The 12,272-nt window shown below is 39.7% G+C and overlaps 1 protein-coding gene across 1 annotated transcript in view; it reads left to right on the plus strand.

Moving 5' to 3' along the window:
- The first annotated feature begins 405 nt into the window (after nucleotides 1-405).
- Nucleotides 406-12,272, plus strand: part of Myot (myotilin) — a 65,480-nt gene continuing 53,613 nt past the window's right edge. The window contains exon 1 of the mRNA XM_028881737.2: nucleotides 406-587. The gene's annotated coding sequence lies outside the window, so the exon portion shown is untranslated. The remainder of the gene's footprint in view (nucleotides 588-12,272) is intronic.

Genomic DNA, 12,272 nt, shown 5'->3' on the forward strand with positions numbered 1-12,272 from the left:
ACACACACACACACACACACACACACACACTAAAATCAAACACTAAAAAAGGCCTGTTCTATGAAGATCAGCTGGACAAATTTAACTAGAGAAAGAGGGAAAACTAAGTGAATCAGGCAAGGGGTAGCAATAGGTCATCAGGACAAGAACTAAGGATTTTGCTAACAATTAGATGATAACCAAATCTGTCTCTCATCCAGGCTCCAGTTTGCATAGTGCCTTAGGAGACCCGATGATGTCAACAGCCTTCCCAGCAGACTAGCTATCTCAGCACTCTACCCTTGGCAGGAGAACCTGTGCTTTGATTTATTTTTAGTGCTTTTCTACTTTGGTAATCCAGTCATCTGAAGAAGTGCCAGCAGCCTGACTATTCTGTGACCTCACTACCTAGATTTATTCCTTAACAACCAGCAAGTTATTTAGTCACCTGAGAAAAGTCTAGAAGGGGGTTGGGGTTCCCCCATCTGCAAACTCTCAGAGGTCACAGGGTCTTGTTATGCCAACCCAGGTGGAAGTGTAGGCTTCACTGTTGGTAGCAATCGCATATTCAAGGGAGAAAGACAAAGGAAAGGTTGCTAACAAATCAGGTATGTACGACCTATTGTTTTACCAGCAGGGGGGAGGATGGGGTAAAAAGCCAGAATCTATTCTTCCTTTTCTCAAGTATTGAGCTTTAACAAGATCAGGCCCATGCCCTGCTAATAATAAGCCTCAGGTTGTTTTCTAGGACTTCATGGTGGATAGTATCCACCAAGATGCAGAAGGTGAAATAGCAACAGACGACTCAACCGTTTCCCTATCTTTGCATTTGGATTTAACCTCAGATATTTAATTTTATGTCAACCTCATGCAGCCTGTAAGGACAGATTTATCCAACACCAGCTGTCCGCACATTTTAGAGCTGTAGCACAAAGATAAAATTAGAATCAAGTGAGGATCATATTCCTCAGCAAGAATTCTGTTCCATGTCCCACTGATGCCTGGGCCACAACTGTCAAACCCAATACCAGCATTATTGTTGTTTTTTTTCTAGGACTTCCTAAATAGATACAGTTTAGAAACTGGTTATATCACCAATAGATGTATGGGCCCTCAACACATATGCACAGAATTATAGTCATGGGTACAAATTTATTTCCAAAGTTATTCTCACCAAAGTGGGGGGAAAAGTAACGTTTTAATTTAACAGAATTGGGAGAGAGTAAAGTCAACTACACAATTCTACCCAGTTGGGGAGGTGTGTTCTGCTTCAGGAATTTTCCAAAATTGCATGAAAGCAAAATAGATTGGAGTATGGATAAAATGCAACTGTTCTTTAATTTCAAACAGGAAAGATCAAATGTCATCATCTTGGTGTTAAATATAAGATACAACAACATATTATCTTTTTAAAAGGAGAAAAGGAGAATTTAATCTCAAAATTTGATTTGTTAAATACCCAATTTACTGTGCTCTATAAAGTCATGTTAATGTTACATTGTAAAGATACATTGTTAATGTTCCATGTTGAGTGTGGTAAATGAAGGGGAAGCATAAGTGACAATAATTACAGAAGAGACGAACAGCCTCCTCTATGAGGAAAAAGTATGCACTCTAACCAAACAATAAGAGAACGTATTGCATTGATTATAAAGAACTTATAGTCAAGTAGATGCTGAGAATGTAGCAAATGAGAAAAGGGCAATTTTTTTGGCCATAACTATTGAAATGGAAAATGTGTTCATTTTCCTGTTATATCCACTACTATAGATAACAATAAATCATTCAAAAGCATATCAAAGCTTCCCACTTAGGTTTGTTTCTAAAAAACCCACATATATTTCAATGGGGAACTGATTAATCCAACTATTAAAAATCATTTAAACATCCTGTGCAATTTAAACTTGCTCATATCTTCATGTGCTATTTTCAAATGATCATATATGAAATGTTACATAAAATGGAAACGCTGAAGCACAGATAACTAGAGATATATACATATACCCCATTTACAGAAAAAAATAATTTTATATACATTACTACTTGTGCAGACATATTTTCTGGAAATATATGCAAGAAATTGGCGATTAGAAAGGGTCAACTTTACTTTCACTTTATACTTTCTAGACTCTGAATTTCTAGAGTTTTTGCCCTTCATCTCTGACAACTTTTATTTTTTTAAAGTTCTTTCAACACTAAGAAGTTGATTCCAGTTCTCCAGAAAATTTGTCATTGTGTGTATAATGCCCAAGTCCATAAAAACGCCCTTATTCATTGCATAGTGCTTTTCATGTTGATTGTATTTTTTTAGAGTTTAATTTTCTGAAATGTCTCCAGTAATTTATTTCCAAGGTTTTGATATAGAATACAGTGTGGGAATGACTTTTCTGTCTCTTACAAAATTGCCTTCAGAAACTAAATGTTTGCTCTACAAACTACATTAATAATATGCTTTGAGAACATTTATAACTGTGTACTCAATCTATTTTTCTACTGTGAACTCAGCTTGTTTAAATTTAATCTGCCTTTAAGAAAGCCATGTAACCAATATTACTATGCTTTGGACTTCCTATGTAATCAGCTTTTAGAAGCCTGGTTGAATTCATAGCTTTAACTTAAACTATGCCCCCTCTTTCTCCCTCATGATCCTTCCACACTCTGAACCAGAATAGTGAAAGAGAGAGAGAGAGTTAGGTCTTGGAAAGAAGAAATGCCCATAATAAATGCTAGAAGCAACATTGGCCTCTGTGGCCTCTGTGGACTGAGCTCAGGCTTGGCAGCAAGGGCCCTCATTCGCTGAGCCATCTTACTGTTCATGATTTTGAGTACTTTTCCGGGTCAGTAGGGCGTCAAAAAAGTAACTGCCTCCCTTGTAAAGCCCTGGTTAAAAAAATTTATAATAATAATTTATTTATTTTTATTTCATTGCATTGGTGTTTTGCCTGCATGTATGTCTGTGTGAGAGTGTCAGATCTTGGTGTTACAGGCAGCTGTGAGCTCCCACATGGTGTTCGGAATTGAACCCGGGTCCTCTGGAAGAGCAGTCAGTGCTCCTAACTGCTGAGCCATCTCTCAAGCCCCCCAGTAAAAAATCCTTGAAGACAAGAACTTGTGCACTCCTTTTCCATACAGCTTTTAATGTGCTGTTCAATTGTGAGGATGGCCTTCTGTCCACAAGGACAAGTGAGAAGTGGGCAGGGCAGGGCAGTTTCCTGTTGGTTTATAAGACTCCAAGAGTTAGACTCTTCCTTTAATATGGCACAGCCATGATACTGTAATTAGCAATACAGTGTGTAAACTATATAGTAATTAGTAATACAGTATATTTATATACTCTATTAGTAATTAGTAATGTCGTATACAGTAAATATTTAGGTATATATTCAATTTTCACATTTATTTACTGGTTGTGTGCATGTGTCTTCATGCATGTGGGGTTCAGAAGGCAACCTGTGGCCTCTGTGGACTGAGCTCAGGCTTGGCAGCAAGGGCCCTCATTCGCTGAGCCATCTTACTACTCATTCACTTGCCTAGACTAGCATTGACCTCACTCTGTAGCCTAGGCAGACACTCACTTGGTACCTAATCTCAAACTTTTAACCCATCTGTCCTATGCATGATAAGAAGTACATATCACTTAAGTACAGATGCTCTCAGACACTCTACCTAATACAGAAATGGGCAATGAATTCTTAATCTGGGATGTCACTTAAATCCTTACCCTCTCAAGACTCTTTGAGAGTTTATCCTAACCAACCCTTCCTGTTAAACCACTTGTCACCATATGTTTTCTGTAGCTCTGAAGATTCAATAAATATTGTCAGAAACACACACACACACACACACACACACACACACACACACACCAGTACCTCAAACTCACCTTGTGGCTCAGGCTGTCCTTGAACCTACAGTCATCCAGCCTCAACCTCCCAAGGTCTGAGTTAATATACCTGTGCCACCACATCTAGCTTTATACTTCACATTTTTTCCCAATTTAAGACTTTGTTCATGTTAGTTTTCAAAGGGTGGTCTACAGACAGGCAGAGCAACTTTCACCTCCCGTTTTGAGAAATGATTAAAAACCTCAGGATCCACCCCCAGTTGTACTTAGAATCTGCATTTTAACAAGATTTTCATGTTCATATAGATCTTATATGTTGAGGCCTAACGTGACACTATCAAACAATGCTTTTGACTGTATTATTTACTTCCCCATCAGACTTGTGGGTGCCTTCCCAGACTCTTCTGTCTGCGTGGGTATCCTTTGCCACAAGTCTTCTGCCCTGATTTCCTGGCATTGCAAGATGTTCCTTGACCCACAAGCGACCTACAAGCATGTCATTGTCCCATTTCTCTACCCTACTCTGTACCTCAGCCCCTCAGCCTCTCACACCGTTCAACAATGCAGATGTGGCACTGAACTACGCTGAACTATGCTAATCGGAGAAAGTTAGGGAGGGCTCCAGTGCCTCATACCCTGTCAGCCAGCTCCTCCTCTCTTGGCACTATGCCTCAGCACTTTCCGGAGAACATGGTCAGCTATCCTTATATTCTGTAGCATCAGGGCTGGATCCAGGCATAACTGACTCGCTGGCTTGCGTAAACATCTTTATCTCTTTATCACACAGTGTTGCCTTTGCTAGGCCTTGTGTGTGGTTCTTCGAGGCTTTGGCCCGCAGCTGTTTCACATCCAAAACCTGGAGTCAACAATCTCACCATCTGTCTCCACTGTATTCGACAGACAGCTTTTTACACACCAACACTTCAGTTCATCTCAATACCACACTGATTTCATAACACATCTATGCAACAAACAGATAACACAGTCAGAGGTAAGTTTCTGATCTGATCTTATGTATGTGAAGACTATTGGTAGGCATAACTGTGTGGATACTTATGACATTGCTTCTAAATTCAAAGATAATTAAGAACTTTGGGCTTCTTGTCCAGGCCTAGGCCTGTTTTCCCACCCATATGGAGTATATAGGAAAGATGTGCTACAAGAAGTTCTCACAGAGAGCAGATGGTAAGAGCTTACTGCTCTAAAGGTAGATGGTGATGATTTCATTGATGTCTTTGCCACTCACAATCAGTGTGGCCTTAGGAAATTATTTTAACCTCTCTAAGCTTGTTTCTTTATTTGTTAAATGAGAATAATAGCCATACCTCTGCGGTGAATGACATTATGTATATAAGGTGTATATAGAGCATGTGCCTAGATGGTTATGTACATAGAGCCATGCCAGAATGGTCAGCTTTTACAGCTATTAAAAATCAAACTTGAAAGTGAACATTGGGCATGGTCTTTTCTCTTTAATTTGCAAAGCCTGTTTAATGCATGGCTTCTCCTCCTCCGTAGTCCTCTAGTTACATAGTTCTGGCACTCCTGACAGTAACACGACACCCCAGAGAGACTATGTGGTCTTAGCTGTCCCTGTGCACAAAGTATTCATCTTGGCAATACCTACAAATACTGTGTGTGTGTGTGTGTGTGTGTGTGTGTGTGTGTGTGTGTGTGTCTGTCTGTCTGTCTGTCTGTCTGTCTGTCTGTTCTTAGGGCAAACAGAAATGGAACAGCCTCTTAAAAACTGGACATGACTTTATAATATGAAAACTTACATACTAAAATCAATAGCATTTCTTTTAAAAAGTCATTCTCTTTTACTTATAATATAAATATAACATAATATAAATATAATATGAATCACAGGACATAGACGTTTTAGGGTTAAATATAAAGTGTCTTCTGTAGGATGTAAAGACATTAAAAGGGATCTTACTTCCCCTTTTTAGAGGTGGATTTTTTAAAACCTTTTTATTATTTAATTTTTTTCATATAATATGTGTTGAGTATGTTCTTCCCCTCCCCAGTTACTCCTAACTCTCCCACATCTCCCTACGCCACCAACTTCATGCTCGATCACTCTCTCCCTTCCTCCCTCAACAACAACAACAACAACAAAAGACAAAAGATACTAAAACAAATTTAAAAAGCACACTAAATAGCCGGGCGGTGGTGGCGCACGCCTTTAATCCCAGCACTCGGGAGTCAGGTGGATCTCTGTGAGTTCAAGGCCAGCCTGGTCTACAGAGTGAGTTCCAGGAAAGGCACAAAGCTACACAGAGAAACCCTGTCTCGGAAAGAAAAAAAAAAAAAAAGCACACTAAATAACATGAAATTCATTCTGTGTTGGCCAACTACTCTTGGACATGGGGTTTGTCCTGGAGTGTCATTGATATACCCATTGTTGTTACTACACTAAAGAAAACTGATCTTCCTTTCTCAGCAGGCATCACTCTTGAATAGCTTTTTGTTTAGGGGTGGAACTTTGTGTCTATTTTTCCTTCTCCACATGGGGATGTTTCCTGGTTTGAATTTATGCAGGTTTTGTGCACTATCACAGTTTCTGTGAGTTCATATGTACATCTGTCCTCTTGTGTCTGAAAGATACTGTTTCTGTGGATTTACCCACCACCTCTGCCTCCTACAATCTTTCTGCCTTCTCTTCTGCATAGATCCCTGAGCCTGGGGGGGGGGGGGTTGATGAAACATCCCATTTAAGACTGAGTACTCCAAAATTTCTCACTCTCTGCACATTGTCCAGTTGTGGGTCTCTCTGCTATTAGCATCAGCAGCAGTAGGAAGCTTCTCTGGTGAGGGCTGAGTGATAAGCCATTTCATTGCTATGTTCCTTTGGTAGAATAATAGCAGTCAGTTTTCAATTTGTGGTGTCAAGTATGAGTTCCATCTCATGGAGTAGATCTTAAAGCCAATTTTTTAAAAATAGTTGGTTATTTCATAATATTTGTGCCACTGTTGCGCCTGTATATCTTGCAAACAGGTCACTGTTGTAGTTTGAATGATATTAAATTTCTCCTGCCATAGCATGCCAAGTAGACTCTAGCACAGTAAATGCTAATTAGTAAGGATAAAGCTTTTAGCTGGTCACAGGCTCAATTTCTCCATGTTTCATAGCATAAATAAGTAGGGACTTCAGCAATATTTCTATCCTCAAGTTAGTTGTAGAGGGTAATCAAAACCCTGTGATGTTTGTGAGGGCCCCTTTGGATAATGACTCAACAAAATGTATCCCATTCCAGTCACCTAGTCCTGTACACAGACACACACACACACAGACACACACACACACACACACACACACACACACACCAGTGTTTGTAGGTATTGTCAAGATGAATACTGTGTTCACAGGAACAACTAAGACTACAGAGTCGTGTTATGGTGTCATGTTACCATCATGAGTGCTAGGACTGTGTAAGAGGTTGTAGTTGGTGGCATAGGATGTCTAGTTGGGGTATTGTCTCTCCTGTTATATGGTGACACCATTTAATTTCTCATTTGAACATCCCGTTCCCAGTAGTGGGATTGTTCAGGGAAGGGTTGCACCTTCCTGGAGGAAGTATATCCGTGGGGATGGACCTTAAGAGTTCATACCCTCACCCTATTTCCAGTGTTCTGTGTTCCTGCTTCATCTTTGCTGTTGAGAATGTGATCATTCCGCTTTCGATTATAGGCGCCTGCAGCCATGCCTCCCCCAACATTATGGACTACCCCCCCCCACAACCATAAACAACTTTTTTCCATAAGTTGCTTTGCATCTTGTTTTATCAGAGAGAAGTGGCTAAAACAGAGGAGGAGGGGGGCAGCAGCAGGGGTGATGTCCTCAGTCCTACCCTTAGCTATAGCTGAAAGTTTCCTAATAAAACAAAGTGAGAAATGGCTTACCGTTCTATTCAGAAGAAATTCTCTTAGAACCAAGTCCTAAAGTCTGAGCTTTTATGTGGAAGAATCCTATAAATTATGTCTTTTCAAATTAGTTTATATGTTGCTATAATTATGGGCCCAAGAAATCATAAACACCACAAAGTGAGGAAACATTTTCTTTAAAGAAACAAATGGCTGTTGGAATACTTGCTTTCAGAGCCATAAGCCTCCATGTAAGAAATTCAACTACCCTATAGGCACAATGCTGTGAGAAGTCCAGGTCACAGGGAGAGGCCAGAAAGATGGGCTTCTATGTGGAGAGTGGGATGAAGAAACAGTGACAGAAACCCAAGTGTCAGACATGTAAGCGAAGTGATCATTTTTTGATATGCGGTACCTACTTCAAATCTTGACACATGGATTCGAGACTAACTACCTACTACTTTTAAATTCTGGATTCCAAACATCAAGTCACACGAGAACAGCCATAAGCCCCTGCATTCATCAGGGTTCTCTCAATGAACAGAAGTGATAGGTGAAGTGATCTATTAAAGAATATTAGATTGGCTTACACTGCAAAGACTGAGAATCCACAAGGCCAGTTGATTCAGAATTCCCAGTCTGCGGCTAAGGGCCTGGAGGACCCCTAGAGAATAGGTTCTAATATCAGTGAAGGAATGCCTCAGCAACAGGATGCATGAAGTTGCCAATAAGAGTGAGGACCAGCAGGCAAAAAGCAGCTTCCTTCTTTCATCCCCTTTTATATAAACTGCCAATGGAAGCTGCTGCCCTCATTTAGAGGGCCTGGTCGTGTTTCAAATAGTCTAATCAAGAGAATCCCACCTGGGAGTGCCCAGTTGCTTATGTTTTAGTTGATTCCAGATGTAGACAAGTTGACAACCAAGATTAGCCATTGCTGTAGAATATTATATTAAGGTGTGTTACTTTTGTTTATGCTCTGGAACATTTGTTTAGGGATGCAAAGATATGTTTGATTAAATAATATTCACCTGCAATGAGGAAGCTGAGTCAGCAACTAGCTGACAGGAAGTGGAAGGGAGGAGCCAGGTGGAGAAGGGTTTTTAAGTAGGGGTGAGGAGAAGCATGAGGGCTTTTTTGGAGGACTCGAGCATGGAGAGGAAGAGCTACTTGCTATTCAGCCTTTCTGAGAAGCAGAATTCCACTTTAACCTTTGAATCTTGAGTTCTTAGAGGGCGAGGTTTCATTAAGTTCCCTCATAGCTTTGAAAAGTCAGTGCCTGAGGGAACAGAATTCCCTTCAGCTGTGGCTCTTGCAGAGGCCTAACCACTGCTGGTAGCAACAGAGTTCCAGTTACTGATTCAGACAGCTGTGGCTTAAAAGGCAGCAACAATTTAAGGAAAGGACAATTGGCACCCCATGTTGGGTGCCAAACTATTGTTGGTTGCTTTTCTCTTTTGGGGGCCTGCCACCCAGCTCCCAAATAAATCACATACAGAGGATTATACTTAATTATAAATGCCCAGCATTAGCTTGGCTTGTTTCTTGCCAACTTTCCTTAAATTATCCCATCTATCTTTGGTCTCTGGAATTTTCCCATTCTCTTACTTCTGTAAATCTTACTCTTACTCTGTGGCTTGCTGTGTCACTAGGTGGCTGGCCCCTGGAGTCCTCCTCCTTCTCTGGCTACTTCCTTTCTCCTCCCAGATTTCTCCTTCTATCTATACTCTGCCTGCCAGCCCTGCCTATCCTTTCTCCTGCCTTGCCATTGACCACTCAGCTTTTTATTAGACCATCAGGTGTTCTAGACAGATTGACAGAGTTCAACAAGTGCAACAAACAAAAGTAACACAGGTTAAAATAACAATCCCCAGCAAGCCATCACAGTCCCAGACGAGCCTCACAGTTAGTATCATTTTAAAGTAGATTTTGATTATTTTCAAACACAGTAGAGTATCAGCATCGGGGGGAAAGAAGCAGTAACATCCATAACTCATGAATAGGCACCATGTCTCTTGATGGAGAAACCATGAGAGAAAAGACTGTGGACAATGTGGGTCTTAGGGACAAGAAAACAATAAAATAATAACAATAAGATTGAGCTGTAGAGATATCCAATAGAACTCTGTGTGCTATTTAAAAAACAAGTGTTTTTTTTTTTATCATCACTTCATAGAGTAAATGGTTCTGTATTAAATGCCTCTTAGCTCTGGTGGAACCATAAGAAGCAGGACTGTAAGTATTTCACACTAAAGGAGGTATAGATGATCAGTAATGTCTACCTTCATGGCACTGGACAAAATCAAGAAAAAGAAAGAAAAAGAAAGAAAGAAAGAAAGAAAGAAAGAAAGAAAGAAAGAAAGAAAGAAAGAAAGGAAGGAAGGAAGAAGGAAGAAGGAGAAGAGGAAGAAGAAGGAAACATAATGAACACCAAGGAGAAGGCAAAACTCCTTGTGTGCGGAAATAAACTTTTTTTTTCTGAGACAGAATATTACTATGTAGCTCTAGCTGTTCTGGGACTCACTGTGTAGACCAGGCTGGCCTCAAACTCACAGAGATCCATCTGCCTCTGCCTCCTGAGTACAGGAATTAAAAGCATGTGCCACTATGCCAGTGGCAATAAACTTTTCAATAATCTACAAAACAGTGCTTTAGTCTTGGCATTAGATTGCTATGTTAGATCATTTTGGATTATTTCTTTTTCTGAAAAGAGAGAGGTTGAGGAAAAGAGACAGAGATAGACGTAAAGGCCATAAGGCAAAGAACCAAGAGATTAAAAAAACAAACAAACAAACAACTAAATCCATTGTTCCTAGAAAATAGTCTCACTAAACTAGAAAAAAAGGGAGGGTGCACCTTGATGATTCTCATGTTTCAAAACATCAGACATTTTTTTAAAGCCATCATTAAAATATTCAACTGGAGCTAAGAGTGGGCTCAATGCAGAGCACTTCATACTTGAAGTCTGAATTCAATCTATAGTAACACAATCACACACACACACACACACACACACACACACACACACACAGATAGAGGGAAGAAAGAAAGGGAAAAAAAGAAAATAAGCACACACATAATTTAAAAACAAAAAATATATGACATAATTTTTAAAAAAATTCATCATTATATGTATTGCTTTGTGGACTTCAGTTAATTATCTGAATAATCATAGAGAATAAATTAAAATAGCACATTAAACTTCTCCATCAAATCAAATGAACAAGACTTAAACTAATATACCAACTTTATTGTATAAATCCAAAGTATTCTCAATCATCTAATGTTTTAGAACACAAAATATTGTACCTCGTTAATTTTATTTCTCTTCCTCTTATTTTCCCTAGTGGAGCTTTTCTCAGATCCTTCCACTCTTCATCTTAAGTAAATATCACGTTGCATTTTTTTCAAAGCCCTGAACCTTTACACTTTCCATGAAGCTAGTGTAAGCAGGCATCCTCATCATTCAGGCAATATATAAGGGCATCACCATTGTTCATTTGTATTATGCCCATGTATCTTTTCATCTTTCCAGGGTAAGACTGCCAAGATCTTGGCTCTTCATTTGGTGGAGTCTAATTCTGTTCCCTTACAAAGAGGTAGGGTTACACTAAGCAAAGGTTACCATTTACGTGAAACATGAAGCCTGCTGTCATAACTCGTCGCTGAGGTAAAGTTCCTGGCTATTTATTCTCTCAAGGACATCCCTAGTGCTACTACCTAGAATCAGAAGCCACATTTCAAAGCTGGTTACATGTATTGCCCACATAGCCTCTCCATCCATGTTTTTGTTTTGATGTTGCAGGATATTTTTTTTCCTTTCAAAACCCTCCTTTTCTATTCCCTAAAGGAAAACTCATGACAATCCAATAAAAAGCCAATAGGGAGAGCCCAAATGCTTAAGGGGTGTATTCTTTTAGAAATGACTCATTTGCATGCTCAGTTTTGTTCTACCACTCACTCAAATGAGTCCGAAAGAGCTGTTACATAAACAAATAACATTTTAAATGCTTTTGTTAGCTCTTTATCTTCCAGGCTTCTGAATTATGGGTGGCACTCAGTGCTGACTCTTTTTGCTTTGGGCACCAAACATCTTTTTTTTTTAATCCTCTGTCAAGTTTCATCAGCTTTGATATTCTAAGGATGAGGGAAAATATGCTCAGACCCTCAGCATTGTCTCAATGTTATTTGTTGCTCTTGTTTGGTATTGGCAGCCCTGGGAATTGAACTCAGAGCCTCTGCCATACTGGACAAGTGCTTTACTGCTGAGCTTTGCCATCGGACCACCTTCTACTGCTCTTTATTTTCAGACAGGGTTTCATTAGGCTACACAGGATTGCCTTAAAATCACTCTTTAGCCCAGGCTGGTCTTGAACTTGTGGTCCTCAGCCTTCCAAGAAACTGGTATTACAGGTTTGCACCACCAGACTTGACTCTAAAGAATGTTTTAAGAGAGAAAATGTTAGACCTAGAAGAAACCTTAGGAAGAATTTCACTTCCTACTTTCACTGGACAGGAGGCAATTGAGCCCACAAAGTCCTAATACATGGAAGATCTAATACTATAATTTAGATTTGCTTAGTGT

Source organism: Peromyscus leucopus, chromosome 19 (assembly GCF_004664715.2).
Source record: "Peromyscus leucopus breed LL Stock chromosome 19, UCI_PerLeu_2.1, whole genome shotgun sequence".
Classification (NCBI taxonomy): Eukaryota; Metazoa; Chordata; class Mammalia; order Rodentia; family Cricetidae; genus Peromyscus; species Peromyscus leucopus.